This window comes from Schistocerca gregaria, chromosome 1 (genome assembly GCF_023897955.1).
Source record: "Schistocerca gregaria isolate iqSchGreg1 chromosome 1, iqSchGreg1.2, whole genome shotgun sequence".
In the NCBI taxonomy this organism is placed as follows: Eukaryota; Metazoa; Arthropoda; class Insecta; order Orthoptera; family Acrididae; genus Schistocerca; species Schistocerca gregaria.
In genome coordinates this window covers 970,100,657-970,125,918 of record NC_064920.1, presented here as the reverse complement: position 1 = coordinate 970,125,918, position 25,262 = coordinate 970,100,657, and the positions used below count along the sequence as shown (strand labels likewise).

At 44.9% G+C, this 25,262-nt stretch overlaps 1 protein-coding gene across 4 annotated transcripts in view; it reads right to left on the bottom strand.

The window, feature by feature from the left end:
- Positions 1-25,262, bottom strand: part of LOC126276649 (probable glycoprotein hormone G-protein coupled receptor) — a 1,482,411-nt gene that overhangs the window by 587,270 nt on the left and 869,879 nt on the right. The gene's annotated exons all lie outside the window — the stretch shown is intronic.

Sequence of the window (25,262 nt, the reverse complement as noted above, 5' to 3'; positions counted from 1 at the left end):
TAAGATTGATCTTCTGTCTGTCGCAAATTCCACATGTGTAAAGTTAAATGGTATTCCCTGAAAACAACGTCTTCTTCCCTCCAGAGTTTCACATTTGAGTGCATAGAGCATTTGCGTGAGCTATTGTGTTGACAGACCTACCAGTAGCATATCTAGCAGCCCACCTATGAATTGCTTCGATGTCTTCATCCGACCTGGTGGGTATCCGAAACACTCTAACAACACTCAACAATGGGTAGTACAAGCGCATTGTTCGTGGTCTTCGAAGTATATAAGCTACAGTTTCCTAGAATTCTCCCAATAAACAGACGTCAACAACTCGGCTCCTCTACAACAGACGTTACGCGCTCGTTCTACTTCACGCTACTTTGCAAAGTTGTTGTTGTTGTTGTTGTGGTGGTGGTGGTCTTCAGTCCTGAGACTGGTTTGAGGCAGCTCTCCATGCTACTCTATCCTGTGCAAGCTTCTTCATCTCCCAGTACCTACTGCAACCTACATCCTTCTGAATCAACTCTTGGTCTCCCTCTACGATTTTTACCCTCCACGCTGCCTTCCAGTACTGGATTGGTGATCCCTTGATGACTCAGACATGTCCTAGCAACCGATCCCTTCTTCTTGCCGAGTTGTGCCACAAACTCCTTTTCTCCCCAATTCTGTTCAGTACCTAATCATTAGTTATGTGATCTACCCATCTAATCTTCAGCATTCTTCTGTAGCACCACATTTCGAAAGCTTCTATTCTCTTCTAGTCTAGTCCATGTTTCACTTCCATACATGTCAACATTCCTGACACTTAAATCAATACTCGATGTTAACAAATTTCTCTTCTTCAGAAATGCATTCCTTGCCATTGACTGTCTACATTTTATATCCTCTCTACTTCCACCATCATCAGTTATTTTACTCCCCAAATAGCAAAACTCCTTTACTACTTCAAGTGTCTCATTTCCTAATCTAATTCCCTCTGCATCACCCGACTTAATTCAACTACATTCGATTATCCTCGTTTTGCTTTTGTTGATGTTTATCTTATACCCTCCTTTCAAGACACTGTCCATTCCATTCAACTGCTGTTCCAAGCCCTTTGCTGTCTCTGACAGAATTACAATGTCATCGGCGAACCTCAACATTTTTATTTCTTCTCCATGGATTTTAATACCAACTCCGAACTTTTCTTTTGTTTCCTTTACTGCTTGCTCAATATACAGATTAAATATCATTGGGGAGAGGCTACAACCCTGTCTCATTCCCTTCCCAACCACTGCATCCCTTTCATGCCCCTCGACTCATAACTGCCATCTGGTTTCTGTACAAATTTTAAATAGTCTTTTGCTCCCTTTTTTTACGCCTGCCACCTTTAGAATTTGAAAGAGAGTATTCCAGTCAACATTGTAATAAGCTTTCTCTAAGTCTATAAATGCTAGAATCGTAGGTTTGCCTTTCCTTAATCTTTCTTCTTAGATAAGTCGTAGGGTCAGTATTGCCCCACGTGTTTCAACATTTCTACGGAATCCAACCTGATCTTCCCCGAGGTGGGCATCTACCCGTTTTTCCTTTCGTCTGTAATGAATTCGCGTTAGTATTTTGCAGCTGTGACTTATTAAACTGATAGTTCGGTAGTTTCACATCTGTCAACAACTGCTTTCTTTTGGATGGGAATTATTATATTCTACTTGAAGTCTGAGGGAATTTCGCCTGTCTCATACATCTTGCTCACCAGATGATAGAGTTTTGTCAGGACTGGCTCCCCCAAGGCTGTCAGTAGTTCCAATGGAATGTTGTCTACTCCCGGGGCCTTGTTTCGACTCAGGTGTTTCAGTGCTCTGCCGGTTAAGCGGGCAACGTCCGTGCCGTCAATCCTCCTTGTCGTAAAGTAGCAGGGTGCACACTACATTATTTTGAAGTGACTCTTTGAGGCTTGTTGACAGGCTGAATGGGTTTACACTAGTCGATATGTACCGTTCACCACTGGAGACATAGCGCACTCTTCTCAACTACAGAGAGAGCAACCACATACTTTTCTCTCCATTACTCAGATAGCTGTACGTAGCAGTTTCCTCTGATTCCATAGAGATTAATGAGCCGTTACCGATCAAAAAAACACAATGCAAATCGTGAAAGTGGTGACAAAAATTGTTCTGACAGTTTGAGTAGTTTACGTTACATCTTTGAGTCCATATCTCATTATAGGACTAGAGTTCAAAATACTGGTTGTTCAGCGAAGCTGTTCGTGATTTCAAAATTAAATACAGTATCTCGAAAACTAAGCTCGAGAGACGAGTGCAGCTAACTTTATATTTATTGGGAAAAATATGAGAACTTTACAAGGCAATTTCGAAATACACTCCTGGAAATGGAAAATAGAACACATTGACACCGGTGTGTCAGACCCACCATACTTGTTCCGGACACTGGGAGAGGGCTGTACAAGCAATGATCACACGCAGGGCACAGCGGACACACCAGAAACCGCGGTGTTGGCCGTCGAATGGCGCTAGCTGCGCAGCATTTGTGCACCGCCGCCGTCAGTGTCAGTCAGTTTGCCGTGGCATACGGAGCTCCATCGCAGTCTTTAACACTGGTAGCATGCCGCGACAGCGTGGACGTGAACCGTATTTGCAGTTGACGGACTTTGAGCGAGGGCGTATAGTGGGCATGCGGGAGGCCGGGTGGAGGTACCGCCGAATTGCTCAACACGTGGGGCGTGAGGTCTCCACAGTACATCGATGTTGTCGCCAGTGGTTGGCGGAATGTGCACTTGCCCGTCGACCTGGGACCGGACCGCAGCGTCGCACGGATGCTCGCCTAGACCGTAGGATCCTACGCAGTGCCGTAGTGCCACTTCCCAGCAAATTAGGGACACTGTTGCTCCTGGGGTATCGGCGAGGACCATTCGCAACCGTCTCCATGAAGCTGGGCTACGGTCCCGCACACCGTTAGGCCGTCTTCCGCTCACGCCCCAACATCGTGCAGCCCGCCTCCAGTGGTGTTGCGACAGGCGTGAATGGAGGGACGAATGGAGACGTGTCGTCTTCAGCAATGAGAGTCGCTTCTGCCTTGGTGCCAATGATGGTCGTATGCGTGTTTGGCGCCGTGCAGATGAGTGCCACAATCAGGACTGCATACGACCGAGGCACACAGGGCCAACACCCGGCATCATGGTGTGGGGAGCGATCTCCTACACTGGCCGTACACCTCTGGTGATCGTCGAGGGGCATTGAATAGTGCACGGTACATCCAAACCGTCATCGAACCCATCGTTCTACCATTCCTAGACCGGCAAGGGAACTTGCTGTTCCAACAGGACAATGCACGTCCGCATGTATCCCGTGCCACCCAACGTGCTCTAGAAGGTGTAAGTCAACTACCCTGGCCAGCAAGATCTCCGGATCTGTCCCCCATTGAGCATGTTTGGGACTGGATGAAGCGACGTCTTACGCGGTCTGCACGTCCAGCACGAACGCTGGTCCATCTGAGGCGCCAGGTGGAAATGGCATGGCAAGCCGTTCCACAGGACTACATCCAGCATCTCTACGATCGTCTCCATGGGAGAATAGCAGCCTGCATTGCTGCGAAAGGTGGATATACACTGTACTAGTGCCGACATTGTGCATGCTCTGTTGCCTGTGTCTATGTGCCTGTGGTTCTGTCAGTGTGATCATGTGATGTATCTGACCCCAGGAATGTGTCAATAAAGTTTCCCCTACCTGGGACAATGAATTCACGGTGTTCTTATTTCAATTTCCAGGAGTGTAGTTCGAAAACTTGCTAAAATATGGCGCTGTTGTCGCGATACATAGTGTCTATCAATGGTGCGCCACAGTTGTGAGAGATCATTTCCATCGTTGAAACATGAAACGAGGTTAACATATCGAAGGTAGAGGTTGAAATTGGAAATTGGTGTTAAGATCTTATGGGACCAAACTGCTGAGGTCATCGGTCGCTAAGCTTACACGCTACGTATTCTAACTTAAACTAACTTTCGCTAAGGGCAACACACACACCCATGCCCGATTGAGGACTCGAACCTCCGACGGGAGGAGCCGCGCGTACCGCCACAGGACGCCCGAGACCACGGGGCTACCCCTCGTGGCAAGGTTGAAATTGAACATGCTTTTCTGGTACTGGGGTACCAAAGTTTTGAACACAATTCTGCTGCAACACAGCACAGTTTTCAAATATGGTTTACTCTTCGAAAAGAACGCTACGCGAAAGCCATTGCCGAGGTCTTCATAGAATTCGAACGGACAGGCAGCATGGCTGATGACCTAGTGGGAAATTTTGGCCCTAGGCACACTCCAGTTAGTCCTAAAATGTCACCACGGTTTCTGGAACTGCTCAGCTGAATCCAACGTAATTCGTCCTAAGAATTTCAGCAAAGACTGGTTTCAAACACTTCAGCACACAGAAAATACTGAGACTGAGCCTGTTCATGTTTCCATTCACAATCCAAAAGGTATCAGCCAAGATTCTACGAACTGTGCGACCGAGAGCTCACTGATAACGTATTTGATGTTGGCTGCATATGGTTCACAGAAGAAGCACATTTCCACCTGAATGGAGTCATGAATAAACAAAACGGGATTTTGTGGTTCCGAACATCACAATTTGTGTGAAGCAAAACCACTGTAGTTTCCCAGAGCTACTGTTTGGGCGGTGGTACGCGCCAGTTGCATTATTAGCCCATTTTTCATGCGAGAAATGATTACTGGCGCACGTTACATTGTAATTTTGGGACAATTCATCGCCACACAGGACCGACCAGGCACCGAGTGGTTCATGGAAGATCGGGCCTGACACATCGCAACGAACAGATGTTTCACTTACATGAAGGATGCTTCGCATAAAAGTCGGATTATTGCAAATTTACTGACATGGGGATGGACTGGCCATCGAATTCGCAAGATCTGATTGTTTGTGACTACTTTTTGTGGGGTACACTGAAAGACTCAGTCTACCAGAACCATCCCACCATTCTGGTCGAGCTGGAATCGGCGACCCGTGTCGCAAATGAAGCCATTTCCGTTGAGCCACAACACAGCATTGGTCGTTTGCGCCACCTCCATACTGCAAGTGGTGGACATTTCAAAAATACTGTGACATGATTGGAAAGACTGAATCCAGAGGATGAACAGCGTACAGCATCGACCTGTTAGCAGTTTTTCGAAGTATTTCGAAACTTCTGTGTAACTGCTATGTAAAATTCTTACAATTTTCACAATAAACATGCATGTTGTTGTACTCGTCTATCGATATTAGTTACGGAGGTACACTACTGGCCATTAAAATTGTTACAACACGAAAAAGACGTGCTACAGATGCGAAATTTAACCGACAGGAAGAAGATGCTGTGATATGCAAACGATTAGCTTTTCAGAGCATTCACACAAGGTTGGCACCGATGGCTACACCTACAACGTGCTGACATGAGGAAAGTTTCCAACCGATTTCTCATACACAAACAGCAGTTGACAAGCGTTGCCTGGTGAAACGTTGTTGTGATGCCTCGTGTAAGGAGGAGAAATGTGTACCATCGCGTTTCCGACTTTTATAAAGGTTTGATTGTGGCCTTTCGCGAATGCAGTTTATCGTATCGCGACATTTCTGCTCGCTTTGGTAAAGATCCAATGACTGTTAGCAGAATATGGAATCGGTGGTTTCAGTAGGGTAATAGGGAACGCCGTGCTGAATCCCAACGGCCTCGTATCACTAGCAGTCGAGATGACCGGCATCTTATCCGCATGGCTGTAACGGATCGTGCAGCCACGTCTCGATCCCTGAGTCAACAGATGGGGACGTTTGCAAGACAACAAACATCTACACGAACAGTTCAAAGACGTTTGCAGCAGCACGGACAATCAGCTCAGAGATCGTGGCTGCGGTTACCCTTCATGCTGTATCACAGACAGGAGCACCTGCGATAGTGTACTCAATGACGAAACTGGGTGCACGATTGGCATAATGTCATTTTTTCGGATGAATCCAGGTTCTGTTTACAGCATCATGATGGTCGCATCCGTGTTTTGCGACATCGTGCTGAACACACATTGGAAGCGTGTATTCGTCATCGCCGTACTGTCGTATCACCCGGCGTGATGGTATGGGGGCCCATTGGTTACACGTTTCGGTCACCTCTTGTTCGCATTGACGGCCCTTTGAACAGTGAACGTTACATTTCAGATGTGTTACGACCTGTGGCTCTACTCTTCATTCGATCCCTGCGAAACCCTACATTTCAGCACGATAATTCACGACCGCATGTTGTAGGTCCTATATGGACCGTTCTGGATGCAGAAAATGTTCGACTGCTGCCCTGACCAACACATTCTCCAGATCTGTCACCAATTGAAAACGTCTGGTCATTGGTGGCCGAGCAATTGTGATGAACTGTGGTATCGTGTTGAAGCTGTATAGGCAGCTGTACCTGTACACTCCATCCAAGCTCTGTTTTACTCAATGCCGAGGCGCATCAAGGCCGTTATTAAGGCCAGAGGTGGTTTTTCTGGGTTCTGATTTCTCAGCATCTACGCTCCCAAATTACGTGAAAATGTAATCACATGTCAGTTCTAGTACTATATACTTGTCCAATGAATACCCGATTATCATCTGCATTTCTTCTTGGTGTAGCAACTTTAATGGCCAGTAGTGTGTTTAGTTTTGAAATCAGTGACTTTGTTTTTTTGCACTCTATATTAGCAGGATGAAATAAAAATTATGAGCCTGAGAATAAACAATACGGTACGATACAAATAATGATGAGCCACCAACGTCGTTTTAATTTGATGATAAAACGCAGACTTTTTTAATGAACATATTCTTATTGGAATCTGGGAAAGGAAGGAGGAAATGTTATACTTATTCGTCCTGTGAACGACTAGTGATTACAGACAGAAGTGAAACTTAGGGGGAAAGACGGGGCAGGCATTCGACTGTGTTTTTCAATGGGTGTATCCCAGCATTTGCCTTAACTATTCTAGGGTAACGGTGAAAAACCCTGATCTAGATGGACGAATGGGATGTGAACCCCGTCCTCCCGAATGCGACAGGTGGCTTACTACTCGCTCGGTGGGAATTTGAAAAATTGTTAGGGGCTCTCCTGCAGCCTCAATCAGTGGGGTGACTTGTTAGCCTTACTGTATTTTGGGTGGGCGTTGTCTATGTTTAATATTTTATCCATGCTTGGGAATTGTTAGTGCCTTTAGTGGGACTCATTTGTAATTTATGTTACTGGTTAATTCAGTTAGTTTTAATAGGCTTGCACTCACGTCTAATTGGTTCTCATTTTCATTTCACAATTTACGTATATTCCTGATTTTAAGCCCTGTTCTTAATGGTATAATTGCTAAAGCTTTTTATTAAGCGATTGATCCTGTTCAAGTTCTTTAAATTATTGTGAGCGTTTCAATTCATTTTTTTGACAAGATTTCATTTTATAATCATAATAATTGTCATGAAGCAAGAAAGTTTATTCCATGAAATGAGAAATGACGAAATATTTGGGTCCAGCTTCCAAGTGTTTATTCTTGAAACTATACCAACCCTTGTTGTGAGGTATCACTAACTGAAAGACTGAGGGGTAGAGAGAGATTAATACCATCGTTATGTTTCACGTTTGCAGCTTGAGTGACGCCAGCTCCGAGAACTATGCTGCTAACTACAGGTTGGTGCGCATATTCGTGCTTTCCTTCATCTGACGACGCTGCTTACCTTGTTTGTCATCGTGGGGAAGCGATAGCAATCAAAACGCTACAATTTTAATATACTGATTTTATTTTGAAAGCGGCGTTAGTCCCTTCTTTTTTTTTAAGAAAAAGAAGGGTCACGTAAAATAATCTTAGACTAGATTACTCCCTGTTTCGTATGTTCAACACGCTCTCTCGCTGAAGAGCCATAGCCATTTGTTGCGCCTGGCTGATAGGTAATTCATCATACGTTTGTGTGTTTCTGGCAGCATAGTAGGTAGAATGGAGCAGAAAGAACCGGTGGTACACGCCAACCTGATGCAGAGCAGTGATTCACAACAAAAGAGCTCTCCGAGCAAGCTGTGAGCAGCAGGGCGCGAGCACGGAGCACGGAGAGCACCGTACTCCCATTACCCGCACTTGGTGGAGAGGGGGGAGCCGAATGGAAAGTCGAGAGGGGTACAAGGCCGCAGCCGTTGATGTTCGTCAGCCAAACTGCATGCAAATCACTATATCAAGTATTATTGCTACAAATAATCAAAAATATCCAGGTGTCACGTTATTTTATTAAAGTGTACTTCTAATTTTTTCTTAATTTACTTTGTGAGCTGTTATACAAAAATGAAGTCATTAATTCGTGGGATTTTCCCCCTTAAAATCGCTTCTCTGTTCGGAGTAATTGTTCTTGTGTGTTGTAGACGCAGCGTGCAGTGTAGCTTAAATGATACGTGATTCCTTAGTCGTACCACATTTGCACAGTATGTCTTAAATGTCGTAAATGAGGAAGCGGGATGGAATCATGGTTGGTAGTCACACTTTATAATTAAGACACTTTATTGGCATTAATCCTTTAAAAATAATTTGAGAGTTACAAACTGCGGACGAGCCACTAGATAAACTTTGCAAATACAATTAGAAACCCAACGTACTCAGTACTCTAACAAACAATTCCAAAATAAGAAAATTGGGTTACTGAGAAATTTGAGGACTTCAATACAGGACTTCTCTCAAAAGAGATATAATGAAATAATTACAGGTAAAGGGTGACTTAATAACACTTGAGCAGTAGTGCCAAACTAAGATGCGATTACATAACGCGATAGAATCACTTAATTAAAAAAAACTACGACAGAGACACTGATCTAAAAAAAATGTTTACGTACTCAGACGTGTTAATAAAAAATTACTAGGAAAGGCTGGACAAGGAACTCAGCGGATGCTATGCAGTTTAAAGTGTAGCCAGTTGCCAGTCCATAACATTTAAGAAAACAAGTTCATATACAAACAGGTTACCAGTCCATAACAGGTTGCCAGTCCATAACATTTAAGAAAACAAGTTCATATACAAACAGGTTACATACAAAGTATATATCTACCAGCTTAACCAACCTTTTTGGAAGAAAGAGAAATACTAAACTTTGGAAGGCGGTATATAAACAACTCCCGGTAGTGGCCAGGTTCGTAAACACTTCCAGGCCTAGAGCTCGGATGACAATTCACTCACCGCCAAGGCGCTGGCACAATTAAAAGTGTCTGCCCGAATCACAAAGACATTCGAATAACTCTGAAACATAGAAACACTCGGCAGAACCTTTGACTCACTTACACATGGAAAACTGTGTTAATAGAGTGCAGGCTTTAAAAACAGGAACATAAAATCATTTGATTGCAAGAGGCACAAAAAAAACTTCTGCGAGAATTTTCAAATAACGGCCACCATTTAACTAGGCCATGGAAGACTCCCATAATAATAATAAAGTTTAAAATGTCTGAGTGCGTCGCTGAACAGTTGCAACGACTTTACTCCGTATCAGGTACACAATACGAGGGAGCGGGTTCCTCAGCTTCGCCGCTTCCCTCCAAATTTTGTTCCCAGCGAAGTCACAGAATTTGTATGTCCAAGCTGCCCATGTCGGCGAAACGCCCAACCAATGTCACACCACAACGTGTAACGGTGATCACACTCGTTCGGCAGCCGTCGACGCTCGCCTCCCCCCGCGAATGACACGAGATCTCCAGGGTTCCCGTCCAAGGCCAACAACCAACGCGCTTCGCCTGCGAAGAGGCAAGATAAAACACGCCAAAAGGAAACATAGCTTACCTCAGCCACAATCAATCGCAATGACACATGAACAAAGTAACGACTGGCTCCAGCTCTCCACGGCTCATTAAGATCAGGCACTGACTTTCTCACGCGCGTGTTATTACTTTTCATTGCAGAAAACAATTATTCACAAACATAGGTGGAACCGAACGTTGATACTATTATAGCCACCTGTTTTTGAAAACGAGAAAATGTATCTTGAGCGACGTGTCCACAGAATTCCAAACTTTTTTTCTTGTACTGACGTTTATCTTTGTATTCTCTATCAATCCGTCTTTGTATTCTCTGTTACACTGAAGGTCAATAATTTCCAGCTGTAGTTCAGAACTTATCTCTTCTCTATTTGCTGAATACGGAGAGCAGAACAGATCATAATCACATTCTAATGCTGTCTGATCTTGACAAAGTTGCTCAGTTTCTTCCTTAAGGGATATTAAAATACACTGATAAGCCGCAATATTATGACCACCGACGTACTGTCGATATAAATCACGTCGGATGTCGTAGGCTAAACAGACTGGTAAAACAGGGCAGGCGGTGGACTGTGGCGAAACTAACGTCCGACTTCAATGCTGGCCAGAGTACAAGTGTGTCCGAACCCATAATGAATCGAACACTCCTAACGATGGGCTTTCGCAGCCGACACCCATGCATGCTCCAACGTGAACATCGCGACATCGGAAACTACGACTGAAACTGGCACGTGACCATCGGCTCTGGAGCGTTGCAAGTTCTGATTACTCACGATACCTTCTTCATAGAGGCCGATGGAAGGGCGCGAATCCGTCGTCTTCCAGTGGAATAGTTCCTTGTCACCTGCGCTGCGGGACGGAGACAAGCTAGCGGCTGCTCCATTATGCTCTGCAGAATACTCACACGGCCATCCATGGGTCCAATGGAGATCATGCAAGGCACCACAACGGCCATGGAGTATCGTACACTGGTTGCAGACCACGGTAACTCCTTCGTGACGATCATGTTTCCCGACGGCAGCGGCATTTTTCAACAACAAAATGTACCATTTAAAAAGGCCAGGGGTGTGATGGAGTGGTTCGAGGAACACATGGCTAGTTTCAGTTTGTGTGCTGGCCTCCAACTCGCCAGATCTGAATCCCATCCACCACGTCTGGGATGTGACTGAAAATGGCGCCAGAGCTTATCGCTCACCTCCCCCGAATTTACGGGTATTAAGTGATTTTTGTTTTGTTTTGTTTTTTGTGGGGACGTCGCTCCACCTCCCTCCAGCGACCTTCCAGGGCCTCATTGGTTCCATGCCACAACGCGTCTCCGCTGTTATCCGTACCATAGGTGGACACACCGGCTATTAGGTAGGTGGTCGTAATGTTCTGGCTCATTAGTAAATAACTTTGAAAGTATTTGTTAACAACAGCATCTTGCATATGCGATACTTTAGGAAAATAAACTTGATTTGCATTTTCCAGTTGCCATTTTGCGTATCTATCGATTTATGTGATAGGTAATATTCCTCGCACAGGGGATTGAGATGCGAAGATATCGTCGGTGTTGTGCAGACCGCTTCGCCGTTGCTGCTATTAAATGGCACCGCTGTGAAAGCCGATCCTCCCATATTCCACACTTGGCGCTTCTCCCTTGTCGCGACAGAACGGGGCGCGCGTTATTTCCTTCACTCCCCTCCGCGCCGTAGCTGGTCTGCTCACGCAGGAGCGAGCGCTCACTTTCAAAATCTGCGAGTCGTTAAGCCCGGATGTAGAGTGAGCCACAGGTGGTACACGTTGGCGTGACAGTGTTAAACTTGTCTATGAAGCTGCGATTTTCGAGCAGTGCAGAGACTTTTCTGACGTACCCAAATAACATTTTTCAATCTTTTGAACATGGCTGCATTGCCATAGTATAAAGGACAGCCAAACAGCTGCAAAAAAGAGTGATTTTCAAACTACTTTGACCACGGTTTAGACGGATCTAGTGCTCTTCAGAAGGATAGAAAAGCTTCACATTAGCGATTCACTCAGTAAAAGCTGTCTCCACATGACATTTATTGTCAAGTGTCTGTATGTCCATATGTAAAATTAAGGCCAGTAGAATCAACGGCTTCTCACATCAGTAAACACAGGCAATTAGAATAACAACAGATCATGCCAGTAGCTGTCCGCAGCTCATGGTCCAGTGGCTGGCGTTGCTGCCTCTGGATCACAATCTCGGGTTCGATTACAGGCCGGGTTGGGGATTTTCTCCGCCCAGGGACTGGGTGCTTGTGTTGTCCTCATCACATCACCATCATCATTCATGACGGTGGCTAGACTGGACTGTGTAAAAAAATGGACCGGGAACTGATGACCGCGCAGTTGAGCGCCCCACAAACCAAACATCATCAATATCATCATGCTAGTAGCTACATGCCGACACCATGTGAAAACCACAATTTTTTATGCAATTCGTTTGCTGTCCTTCACTCCTGTTGTTCCGAAGTAACTTTTAAAATTTATAGTAGCCGAATTACCTTTTATTTATGGATATGCTTACTTTCTCTGTCGCATTAGAAAGATTCCTGGAAGGAAACAATGTAGTGTGAAAATTAGTCACATCATAGCTTTACTGTTCGTGTTTATACTATTGTGACTATCATAATGAGTGCTCAAAATGTTGATCTTGAGCGTTGATATGCCATAAGGCGATTACGGACACACAGTACTACCCGTTGAATTTCGTCTGGACTTGTAACAACACGGGCCAGTGTTATGCGTGCCTTCGGCAATCCTCAGCGTTTGTTTGTAGGCGGGTGAAAGTCCACAGGTGTTCCGTCTGTTGTGCGTGTAGGCTACATCGTGTATCCCGATCCAACTATCTCCAGATATTCTGCTAAGAAGGTTTGCAATTGTGTATTTGGAATGAGTGGAACATCCATCGTATTGGTGCATCATGTGTTGTCTTATGTCCAGTGGGGTTGCTTCCGATAACTTCGTCACCGTATGTGTTAGGAATTGACACACAAATTTGTGGTTGTCTACTATTCCATGAATAAAACAGGCTTTAATGGCACGATCCTTGAGAAGATCGCAGCACACTTTGGTAGACGAATATCGTTGTTTATTTACTACCTTGAGGTAGCGCGTATTTTCAGCTCGCTTGTAGTACATCTTGAGAAGACTGAGTTGCTGTGATTTGTATATCATATTTTTTCCATGAGCAGAAGAATGTACAGAACGGCGGTCTTACTTTCCAGTTGTCTTGAATCAGCGTTTTGAAAGTTACTGGCATGAAACTGTTAAAGGAGCGAAATGCAGAAAAGAAGAAATACCTCTGGTAGTGATATACTTACACAAAACTCTCATATTGCTGATACCACTCACGAACCCAACCAGCTTCGTACTAACACGTGAATGATTAGACCGTTGCTAAGACGTTACATTTTTCTCACTTGCTGCTCTTCTTTATTGTATTCTATTCGTGATACCTCCAGTTTTTTTAAATTTTCTAAAATAAAGATGGCAAAGACGAACAGTGAGGGTTTGGTACAATCAGGATACGATTCAGCACAGTACATCTCCCACGAACTTCGAGATGCAGTAGTAACCGTCCCGTACAGCTCATACAATCAAGCAGTAGTGATTTAATCAATTAATTTAAAATCCGATAACAGGTTCTGACCGAAGAGGAAATTACCCAGACCAATGACTGGAATCACGGATGGACTGCATGCATACTGAGTGAGTTGAAAAACTTCGTATGCAGATTTTCCCTGTTAAATCCATTTGATGGAGACCCTAGACTCAACGATATGTTACAAAGGTTTAGGACCACTGGATGGTACAGTCAGTATAAATCTGTGACTCTTACAAGAAACCTCATGATAGCATAGGCTGTTGAAATAAACGTCGTTTGGTTCAAATTTGTTTCATGGGAAGCTGCCGCGGAAGAATACGTTCCTTTCTCAGCGCCCCACATGGAACAGCCACCAATGTTAAACGCTTGGAAGACGCTACCGCCAACAATAGGGAACCAGCAGCAAAAATCATCTCAGCATCCCCGGTATGGTTGGCGCGTGTACTATTTTGATGTGCAAAATTTAAGGACGAAAATACCTTTCGCATGATGTCTCACTGTCAAGTAACATAGCTCGACGAAACTTCGACCATACGTAGAAAGAACCGCTACAACATAGTACAGGAGAGAAATGAAAGAAATAGATAAACAGACGAATAGGAGCGACACTTTTATGCAAAGACAATAATTACATCGAAGCCACAACGCTACAAAGGCGAGACATGTTTCTTAGTTTTAATTCTTGTTCTATTACCTACATATAAATATCTTCTACGATAATCAAAATATCCACGGGTGTACTGCCGGTCTGTAGTGTCCAACGGGCACAATATTTCGGCGATCAAACATGTCGCCATCATCAGGTGAACTGACGGACTGAGCTCCTGTGAACGTGCCGGCACGGAGATCCGTACGCTATGGCTGCTCAGGGGCAGGGGCAGGGGTACGAGGTACCCTCCACCACGCACCGTATGGTGGATTGCGGAGTATGTATGTAGATGTAGATGTAGATGTAGATGAAGGTATCAAGACAGATTCAAGGAGTAACCGTGAGTAGACTAACAGAAGAACAAATCTGTCGGTAAGGGAACAGTATGGAATACAAAATGTAAATAATTGGATGAAGATAAGAAAAAGAAATTGGAAGGACCATTTGAAACGGACGGACCCTTCAAGACTAACTAGAATATGTAATCGTGGGCGACCGCTAGTGAAGCGACTATCTGGACAACCATCCAAAACATGGGACAGCAGTTCGTCCAGCACATCCACGGAATGAGACAAATAAAGGGGGGCAAACCTAGCCAGAAAAAGAAGAGGAATAAGAATAAGATGATGATGATGATGATGATGATTATGATATTCCTTAGTAGGGTGTGTGATCAACATGGACAGCAGTGCATCCTCTGCAACATACTCCCATACTGGGGCAAGACGTTCTTGTTGTATGGCGTTCCATTTCTCCCGCACATGTTCGGTGAGATTTAGATCGGGGGCAACGGGCAGCTCAGTCCGCTCACCGAATATACTATTTTTCCAACAGCTCCTCCACCTGTGCTGTTCGATAGAGTTTCGCATTGTCAGGCGTAAAAAGGGCACACATTTGGAGGATTATAGTGTGACAACAACGTTGAGCAGTGGGAGCAGCGTGCTCAAGATTTGGAGGTCAATGCTAGCATGCAATATTATACCTCCCCATACCACAACACCTGGACCATATGAGGGTTCGTCCAGCGTGCAGCTTACGTCCTTCTGAACCTGCTTACTGCATCCATTCCTAGGTCTCCCTCTACGATTTTTATCTCCACATTTCCCCCCATTAGTAAACTGACCCTTTCTTTATGCCTCAGGATATGTCCTATCAAACGATCCCTTCTTTTAGTCAGGTTTTGCCATAAATCTCTTCTCTTCACTTCGATTGAGTACCTCCTCAGTATTTAATAGACCTACCCATCTCATTTTCAGTATTCTTCTACAGCAGCATATTTCAAAAGCTTCTGTTCTCTTCTTATCTGAACGTATTACCGGTTTAAATTTCCGTATGATTCTACACTCTAGACAAATACCTTCACAAACAACTTCTTAACATTTAAGTTTACATTAGAAGCTAAGAAATTCTGCTTTTTCAGTAACGGTAACACTTTTCTTGGTATTTCCAGCCTGCATTTTTGTATCTACCCTACTTCGATTAACAAAATTTATTCTGCTGTCCAAATGGCTAAATTCTTCTACCACTTTTAACCATTCAGTCTACAATCTAATTCCCTCAGCACCGTCTGAACTAATTCGACTAATTAAATTACCCTTGTTTTACTTTAGCTCGTGTTCATCTTCCAATCTCTGTTGAAGACACTAACGATTCCGTTCAGCTGCTCTCCCAAGTCTTTTGCCATTTCTGACAGAATTGCAATGTCATCGATAAACCCCAAAGTTTTTATTTCATCTCCTTGAACTTTAATTCCCTTTCAAATTTGTCCTTGGTTTCCTTTAATGCTAGCTCTGTCTAATGATTAAATAAAATTGTGTATAGGCTACAACCCTGTCTCATTCCCTTCTCAACTACTTGTTCCATTTCGTGTCGTTCGAGTCTTACAATTGTAGTCCGTTTCTGTACAAGCTGTAAATGATCTTTAACTCCCTGTATTTTATCTCTGCCACGTTCAAAATTCGAAACAAAGTATCATAGTTAACATCCCTGAAAGCTTTTTCTAAATCTACACATATATGAATGTAGGTTTGCCTTTCTTTAAACCATCTTGCACGATAAGATGTGAAGTTAACATTGCGTCATGTAGTCCAACATTTCTCCGCCACCCTTTTTTCGAGGACAGCTTCTACGTCTTTCCATCTTTCTGAAAATAATTCGTGTTAATATTTTGCAGCCATGACCTAATGCAGTGATGGTTCGACAGTATTCACACCTGTCAGTGCCTGACTTGTGAACCCCCTCCAAGTAGACAGGTTGTTACTTAAACTTGGCAGCGAGGTTTCTTTCTGTCATAGAGATGGGTTAGTGTTGTACTCCTTGTCAATGCTGATGTTGAATATACCAATTTGCCGGTTTTCAACTTGCTGCGGAAGTTATTCAAGCTTAAATTTTGTGATGTTAAGGGCAGTTGTCCCCCATTAAAACTGAAGACCCTACAACGTCCGCTCCCTGAGCCGACGCTAAGGTGCTCCGATGTGGACTTCTCCGTGTTAACCCTCTCTGTGTAAAGTATTTCTCTCGATGGTAAAAACTGTGTAGCAGCCTCCCGTCCTCCTGTGGAGGCTGTGGGGGAGGCGAACTTGAGCTTTCTTTCGTCATCTTATGTTGTCGCGTCACGGTCGGGAATGTCTCATCCTTTTCCGTCGTCGCCTCTCCAGATATCGTAGTCTGACAAACGGCGACGCATCCCTGAATCTGTATAGACCGCCACCAACACCACTTCGGTTACTCAACCTTCCGAGCTCTCGCCGTTGTATCTTGTACTGCAAGAGTCGCCCCAGGTTGATTGAGTCTTGTCGCCTGCTGCGCCTGTGTGTCATGCCGGATGATCCCCCTACTGAGCAGGTTACTTTTCCTGGTCCAGCGCTGACGGATGCAGAACTTGTGCTCTACTCTTCCGGCGGCTCAGATGATTTTACCTCACGACTCCCGTACATAGCGTGTCCAACCGGATCACACTGTCTCTTGCAAGAAAGGGCTGTGTAAGGCGTCCCTCGTTCTCGTCTATGGACTCAGCAATGGGTTGATAGTCGGAACGTGGCATAGATGGACTTTACTTTCGTCCCACTTCTATATATGAGTCAGGCGTTCGCCCTTGTTCCTTTGACTGTCAACCGCATTGAGCATGAGTTACGTCTCGCTGCACTCCGTCAATTTAAGATTTTAATGTAGACATTATATTATTGCAGGAAGTATTGTTTACGACCGTTTCGATCCCCGGATTGCAGACCTTCTTTAAGGTAGGGCCTGAACATTCGGCATGTACTGCTTTGTTTTATCGTGAAGAATCCGTTCCCGTCACTGACGCTCAAGTTCTCCATTCTGGCTGTAGGACTAATTGCCGTACATTTGGCCTTCCCCCTTGTGCTTTATGCACCGTCTGGCACGATTCAGTCACTGGCGCCCTCAAATTTTCCACAAAGGAGCTCCCTTGCCTTACGCGTAAGCATCCTGGAAACCTAATGTAGGTGGTGAATTCAACTGCACGTTGTGTCCCGCTGACCAGTCACCTCATTTTATTTTTACGTGATCTCCATGAATTTGTTCGTACGATACGTTTGAGGCATGTTTGGGAACATAAATTTCCAACGTTGGTAAACTTCACGATTTTTACAGCGACGCCTAATAGCAGACTTGACAGACTTTATGCATCCAGTATTTTGTGCCGTCAGATTCTTGCAGTCGAAGTAATTTCTGCGCCAGTCACTGATTACTGTGCCTGCAGCGACTATCAACCTCGACCGACAACTCAGAAAATATTGTCATGCCCACTGGATGCTCAACGTTTCCCACCTTGCGGAAGAGTCCGTTGACGCCGCGACTGATGCTGGGTGGGAGTTTCGCCTCCGCTCGCTGGAGCGTTACCGATCCGTATTAGGATGGTGCTCTGAGTATGCAAAGCCGCGCATCCGGAAGACGCTCATATGTTATTATGCTGCAGGAGCGAGAGTATTTCGGAACACGTATGAGTTTTTCTGAAATGGGTTAAAAACTGCCTACCACCATGGTATAAATCGTCTGGCCGAAATCGTTAACCGCTGAAAATAAATATTTGATTGCAGTCTAGATTGTTTTAATCCATTTTAAGTACTTTTAGCTAGACTGCCGTTTCTTGACGAGAAATGTTCTCGAAAATTGCGTATGTGTTTTATTATTCCGTGCGTCGTGAACTATATGCACGAGCAGGTGATCCATCTCTGAGGATTACTGACGTTCGGCGTATTACTGCTAAGATGCTGCTGCTTAAGAAGCAACAGATGGATGGATTGAGGGTGAAGGAACTGACATCCTTGTCTCAACTGCTTCGCCCTCAAACTCGTCGGCGAAGATCTTTTATTATCTCGATTACGATAGCCGTCAATTGATTACTCAAGGTGAGGTAACTGACGCTGCACATCTGTACTATGCACAGTTGTAAGCAAATGGTGACACTGTGGGCCCCCCTTCCAATGCCATTTATGCGATCCTCAGTGAGATGATTATGGCTCACTACAGTTTTGAGTTTTACCGGATTTTCAAGAGGATGAAGTGTTTGATTTCAATTCTACCGTGAATCCCCTGTTCCGGCCTTCCGAAGGAATTTTATTTACATTTTTTGCATCTCTTGGATTCTACTTTTACTTCCATTTTAAACGAGATTTCGTGGCGAGAGCTGTGCCTGTGGCTTCAGGATGAGGAAAACTGTTCTCGTTTCGAAGCATCAAGGCCGTTTAACAGCGGCTGATTTTCATCCCGTCACACTACTCGGTTCTGACTACAAAACTGTTGCACGGGTTATGAACAGTAGATCGTTCTTACTGCTTAGTTTTGCTATTCGTAAACATCAATATTTCCTCTGTGGTCGGCACTGCAATATAGGGATGTGGTTTCGGTGGCGGCCTTCGGATCTATTCACTGTGCTCATACCTTCTTAAATTCTTCTAAGGCATTTGACACGTTAGCACCTCGTATGTTGATCGCTACTGCAGGTGTCGTTCTTTCTAAGTTGCACAAGAACACTGCAGCGTCAGCTGACGCCGCTGGTTGTTATCCATGGGGGAGTGTCTTTGTTTGTCTTTTCTCTCGGTAAGTTGACTCTCGGGGGGGCGGGGTAAGGGGATATTTTGTACAACGCATTTATATCACACAGGTCTCTCCTCTTACCAGAATGGTAGCGATGAAACTACAACACCCGTTTTGCCGACTTATATGGAAGAGTCACTTACCCGTTGGAGTTTACGGGCGCTCAACTACGAGGTTATCAGCACATGTACCCATATTTAAACTGCATCACGAGATTCCAACGAAGCCGTGCATGGAAGTGGCTTCTCTCTCTCTCAGATAACACACGCAAGTACATATGACACTGATTGTTACCCGTGGACTGCATACTATCACATCTCGTACAGCTAGTGAGTCCCGCTTCGCCTGTTTACGTCGTATTCATTTCAAATTGCGCCACGTTCGAGGTTTTTATATTGGTGAGAGCCATCTGAGGGATGACAACATGAGGCAGCGAGTGGTCACGACACAATTCCTGCTTGCCCGCTGCTACGCGGTGGTCTGCTCCAATCCCGTTCAATTATAATCACCTTGTGTTCGTTTGAAGGTTGTATGGACCAACATCAGTTTCCCGATTCACGCGATGGAAGTGACTTGCTCTTGGCACAGAATCATTAATAAAATGAACGTCTACACCGAGTTGAACTCAGTGACACGGCTACATGTTATCGAAGTGGTTCCTTGGACACGCTGCCCCATAGATTTACGTGGAATGGTCGCCTGGCGCACTGGCTCTGCCTGTGGTATCAACTTGCTTTCCTTTCCTCACCAGGACTTCAGTCACTACCTCCACTACAGGCATTATCCTGTGCCCGGATTGCTCCATCTTTCTGAAGTCTAATTCCGTGATGTTGATCAATTGCTCATTTTCTACATTTTGTGGTTGCTGGTGTGTGTGTGTGGGTGTGTGTGTGTGTGGGTGGGTGGGTGGGTGCAAGTGTGTGTGTGGGTGTGGGTGTTGTTTGTGTGTGTGGTTGGGTGGGTGTATGTGTGTGGTTGCGTGTAGGTGTGTTTGTTTGTGTGTGTGTGTGTGTGTGTGTGTGCGTGTGTGTGTGTGTGGAGTGGGTGGGGATGACTCTTTGATGTTTCAGCAGCACATACTTGCTGCATACTGGCGCGCCTCGCAATTGCCCCAATATAGGGACAATTTTGCTGACATCCTAAATCTGACGTCTACCAGGTGGGGTGTTGCTTAAGGTAGATCGGAATATATGATAGTAACTTTTCCCGTTTCCGTCTTTGAAAAGCTACAAAGTATTCTCCCATTCTGTTCTGTTGTATAATACATAACTATTTGGTTAGTGTTGAGGCAATGGATCGCTGGATTCAGGCGTGAACATATTATTTCGCATATATGGCGTTTGAGGGACAGTGCGATATACTCGTATATGCAGAGTGATGCACAGTAGACAGCGACGTTAATCATTTTGTCTTTTTTTATAATAATTATTGGCGTATACTTTTGGTATTCCAGCTCCCTTCCTTTTTCTTTTTTGAGAACCCATATTTAAGAAACATATTTATATGGTAATGTCTCTGGCTGACAAGGAATCGAAAGGTTGTACTTAAAAAAAAAAAGAAAAAGAAAGTGGGCCGGAATAACCAAGTATATACCAATGTTCTTATATAAAAAAAGACGAAATGGTAACATCGCTGCTGCCTAATGTGCATCACACTGCACATGTATCACACTACCCTCAAACGCCATTTATGCGAAACAGTACATATTGGTTCTATTGTTTCGAATATATGGCGTTTGAAGGATAATGTGATGAAGGGATACATGTATCTGCATGGTCGTTTGTTGGTCCCTTCATCACTCCATCCATCAAACGCCATATCTACGAAACATATGTGATTCCATATCCTTACATTTGTCCTCTAGCCATCCCTGCTTAGCCATTTTGCACTTCCTGTCAGTCTCATTTTTGAGACGTTTGTATTCCTTTTCGCCTGCTTCATTTACTGCATTTTTGGATTTTCTCCTTTCATCAATTAAATTCAATATCTCTTCTGTTACCCATGTATTTGTACTAGCCCTCGTCTTTTTACCTACTTGATCCTCTGCTGCCTTCACTATTTCATAACTCAAAGCTACCCATTCTTCTTCTATCCTTCCCCTGTTCTTGTCAATCGTTTCCTAATGCTCTCTCTGAAACTCTCTACAAGCTCTGGTTCTTTCAGTTTATCCAGGTCCCATCTTCTTAAATTCTAAGCAAAGAAAGGAAAGCAGAAAGTTTGAAGGAGTGTATAGAGTGTCTATATGAGGGCGATGTACTTGAGGGCAATATTATGGAAATGGAAGAGGATGTAGATGAAGATGAAATGGGATGAGAGACGTGATACTGCGTGAAGAATCTGACAGAGAACTGAAAGACCAAGTCGAAACAAGGCCCCTTGGACATTCCATTAGAACTACTAATACCCCCGGGTGATCCAGCCATGACGAAACTCTTCCATCTGGTGAGGAATATGTATGAAACAGGCGAAATACCCTCAGACTTAAAGAAAAGTATGATAATTCCAAACCCAAAGAAAGCAGATGTTGACAGGTGTCAAAATTACCGAACTATGAGTTTAATAAGTCACGGTTGCAAAATACTACCATGAATCCTTTACAGACGTATGGAGAAACAGGCAGTAGATGACCTCGGGGAAGAACAGTTTGGATTCAGTAGAAATACTGGAATACGCGAGGCAACTCGGACCCTACCACTTATTTTAAAAGATAGGTTAAGGAAAGCAAACCTACGTTTCTAGTATTTGTAGACACAGATAAAGCTGTTGACAATGTTGACTGGAATAATCTCTTTCAAAATCTGAAGGTCGCAGGGGTAAAATACAGAGAGCGACAGCCTATTTACAACTTGCACAGAGACCAAATGGCAGTTATAGGAGTCGAGAGGCAGGAAAGGGAAGCAGTGGTTGAGAAGGGAGTGAGACAGTATTGTAATCTATCCCCGATGTTATCCAATATGTACGTTGAGCAAGCGGTAAAGGAAAAAAAAATCCAGAACAGGAATTAGAATCCACGGGGAAGAAATAAAAGCTTTGAGGTTTGCCGACGAAATTGTAATTCTATCAGAGACAGTAAAGGACCTAGACGAGCAGTTGAACGGAATGGACAGTGTGTCTTGAAAGGAGGACATAAGATGAAATCAACAGAAGCAATACGAAAGTAATGGAATGTAGTCGAATTAAATCAGGTGATGCTGATAGAATTAGATTAGAAAATGAAACACTTGAAGTAGTTGGTAAGTTCTGATGGTCGAAGTGGAAAGGATATAAAAGGTAGATTGGCTATGCCAACGAAAGCGTATCTGAAGAAGAGAAATTTGCTAACGTCGAGTATACACTCCTGGAAATTAAAATAAGAACACCGTGAATTCATTGTCCCAGGAAGGGGAAACTTTATTGACACATTCCTGGGGTCGGATACATCACATGATCACACTGACAGAACCACAGGCACATAGACACAGGCAACAGAGCATGCACAATGTCGGCACTAGTACAGTGTATATCCACCTTTCGCAGCAATGCAGGCTGCTATTCTCCCATGGAGACGATCGTAGAGATGCTGGATGTAGTCCTGTGGAACGGCTTGCCATGCCATTTCCACCTGGAGCCTCAGTTGGACCAGCGTTCGTGCTGGACGTGCAGGCCGTGTGAGACGACGCTTCATCCAGTCCCAAACATGCTCAATGGGGGACAGATCCGGAGATCTTGCTGGCCAGGGTAGTTGACTTACACCTTCTAGAGCACGTTGGGTGGCACGGGATACATGCGGACGTGCATTGTCCTGTTGGAAAAGCAAGTTCCCTTGCCGGTCTAGGAATGGTAGAACGATGGGTTCGATGACGGTTTGGATGTATCGTGCACTATTCAGTGTCCCCTCGACGATCACCAGAGGTGTACGGCCAGTGTAGGAGATCGCTCCCCACACCATGATGCCGGGTGTTGGCCCTGTGTGCCTCGGTCGTATGCAGTCCTGATTGTGGCGCTCACCTGCACGGCGCCAAACACGCATACGACCATCATTGGCACCAAGGCAGAAGCGACTCTCATCGCTGAAGACGACACGTCTCCATTCGTCCCTCCATTCACGCCTGTCGCGACACCACTGGAGGCGGGCTGCACGATGTTGGGGCGTGAGCGGAAGACGGCCTAACGGTGAGCGGGACCGTAGCCCAGCTTCATGGAGACGGTTGCGAATGGTCCTCGCCGATACCTCAGGAGCAACAGTGTCCCTAATTTGCTGGGAAGTGGCGGTGCGGTCCCCTACGGCACTGCGTAGGATCCTACGGTCTTGGCGTGAATCCGTGCGTCTCTGCGGTCCGGTCCCTGGTCGACGGGCACGTGCACCTTCCGCCGACCACTGGTGACAACATCGATGTACTGTGGAGACCTCACGCCGCACGTGTTGAGCAATTCGGCGGTACGTCCACCCGGCCTCCCGCATGCCCACTATACGCCCTCGCTCAAAGTCCGTCAACTGCACATACGGTTCACGTCCACGCTGTCGCGGCATGCTACCAGTGTTAAAGACTGCGATGGAGCTCCGCATGCCACGGCAAACTGGCTGACACTGACGGCGGCGGTGCACAAATGCTGCGCAGCTAGCACCATTCGACGGCCAACACCGCGGTTCCTGGTGTGTCCGCTGTGCCGTGCGTGTGATCATTGCTTGTACAGCCCTCTCGCAGTGTCCGGAGCAAGTATGGTGGGTCTGACACACCGGTGTCAATGTGTTCTTTTTTCCATTTCCAGGAGTGTAGATTTAAGTGTCAGCAAGTCCTTTCTGAAAGTATTTGTATGGAGTGTAGCCATGTATGGAAGTGAAACATGAACGATGAGTAGTTTAAGCAAGAAGAGAATAGAAGATTTCGAAACGTAGTGCTACAGAAGAATGCTGAAGATCAGATGGAGGTACTGCATAGAATTGAGGAGAAGAGGGGAGCGCTTGGTAGGACCTGTTCTGAGGCATCAAGGGATCACCAATTTAATACTGGAGGGAAGTGTGGAGGGTAAAAATCGTAGAGGGAGACCAAGAGATGAATACACTAAGTGGATTCAGAAGGATGTAGGTTGCAGTAGATACTCGGCGATGAAGAGGCTTGCACAGAATGGTGTAGCCTGGAAGCTCCCAGTAGTTCTGTCAACAAAAAAAAGTTTGTTCCACGATTATACTGTACTCGTATTTCGTTGTAGATAGCAGTCGGTCAGTCGGAACATACCTACATTCTAATCAGCGAGCTGTGTTTGCGTTTAATCCTAAACTGCCTTATCCAGAAATGTGGTTGGGTTTTCCCGTATACATTTCCTCCCAATACAGGTAATAATGTAAACGTCATGCTTTCTCACGCCGCATTCTCATTAGCTACTGATTCAGTATCCAATTTGTTCTAGAAAACGCCATAGAATGACTTGTAGAAAGTACGCGCGGATGCAAAAAGCATCGGGTTTCTTTGGTGGAATTAAGTGTTGGACTGTGATCGAAAATAAGAGAGGACAGCAAATATCTACTCATAGACATTACTGTAAAACTGAAAATGGGTTAAGTAAGACTCCCCCACCATAAAAGCGCAAACACATACAAGCAACTGTTGCTTGCTAAAGCGATTATTATTAAGGAACGAAAAGCGCTCTCATTAATGTAAGCAAGGGCTTAACTGCTAAGGCGTCGTCGTAACGAAGGGCTTACTTGTTTCCGGGCGAATTAAGAAGCCAGCGCTCTCCTTAAGCCGCCAAACAGGAATACCCCTTGCTCGTGGCTGCTTGCTCAGGGAATTTCACGTCTCAATCCAGTGTTCCACCCCACGGCCACCAGCGAAATTTATAGTGTGCCCCGTATATGGACATATTGCAGCTGTATTCCATAAAACAAGGCTGCTTAAAGTATACCGCGACTTTATACACTGACAGTAAAAAATGGCGACACCGAGAAGGAGCAGTGCGAAATAAAGGCAAAATTAGTAGGCTCGTTTCTACATCTGAAAGACGTCTATTCGGATTTCGCAACAGTCGAATAAGAGTGGTTACCAGTAGCTCCACTATGGGGATGCAAATGAGGTTTGTTTTAAATAGACGCTGTGGCGGTCGTCAGCGTTAGTTTGAGATTGGGCGTTGTGAGTTGGTGTCAGTCAGGAATGCATTTAAGGCTACAAAGACGCCATTATAAACACCTTTATGAGTTTGAAAGATG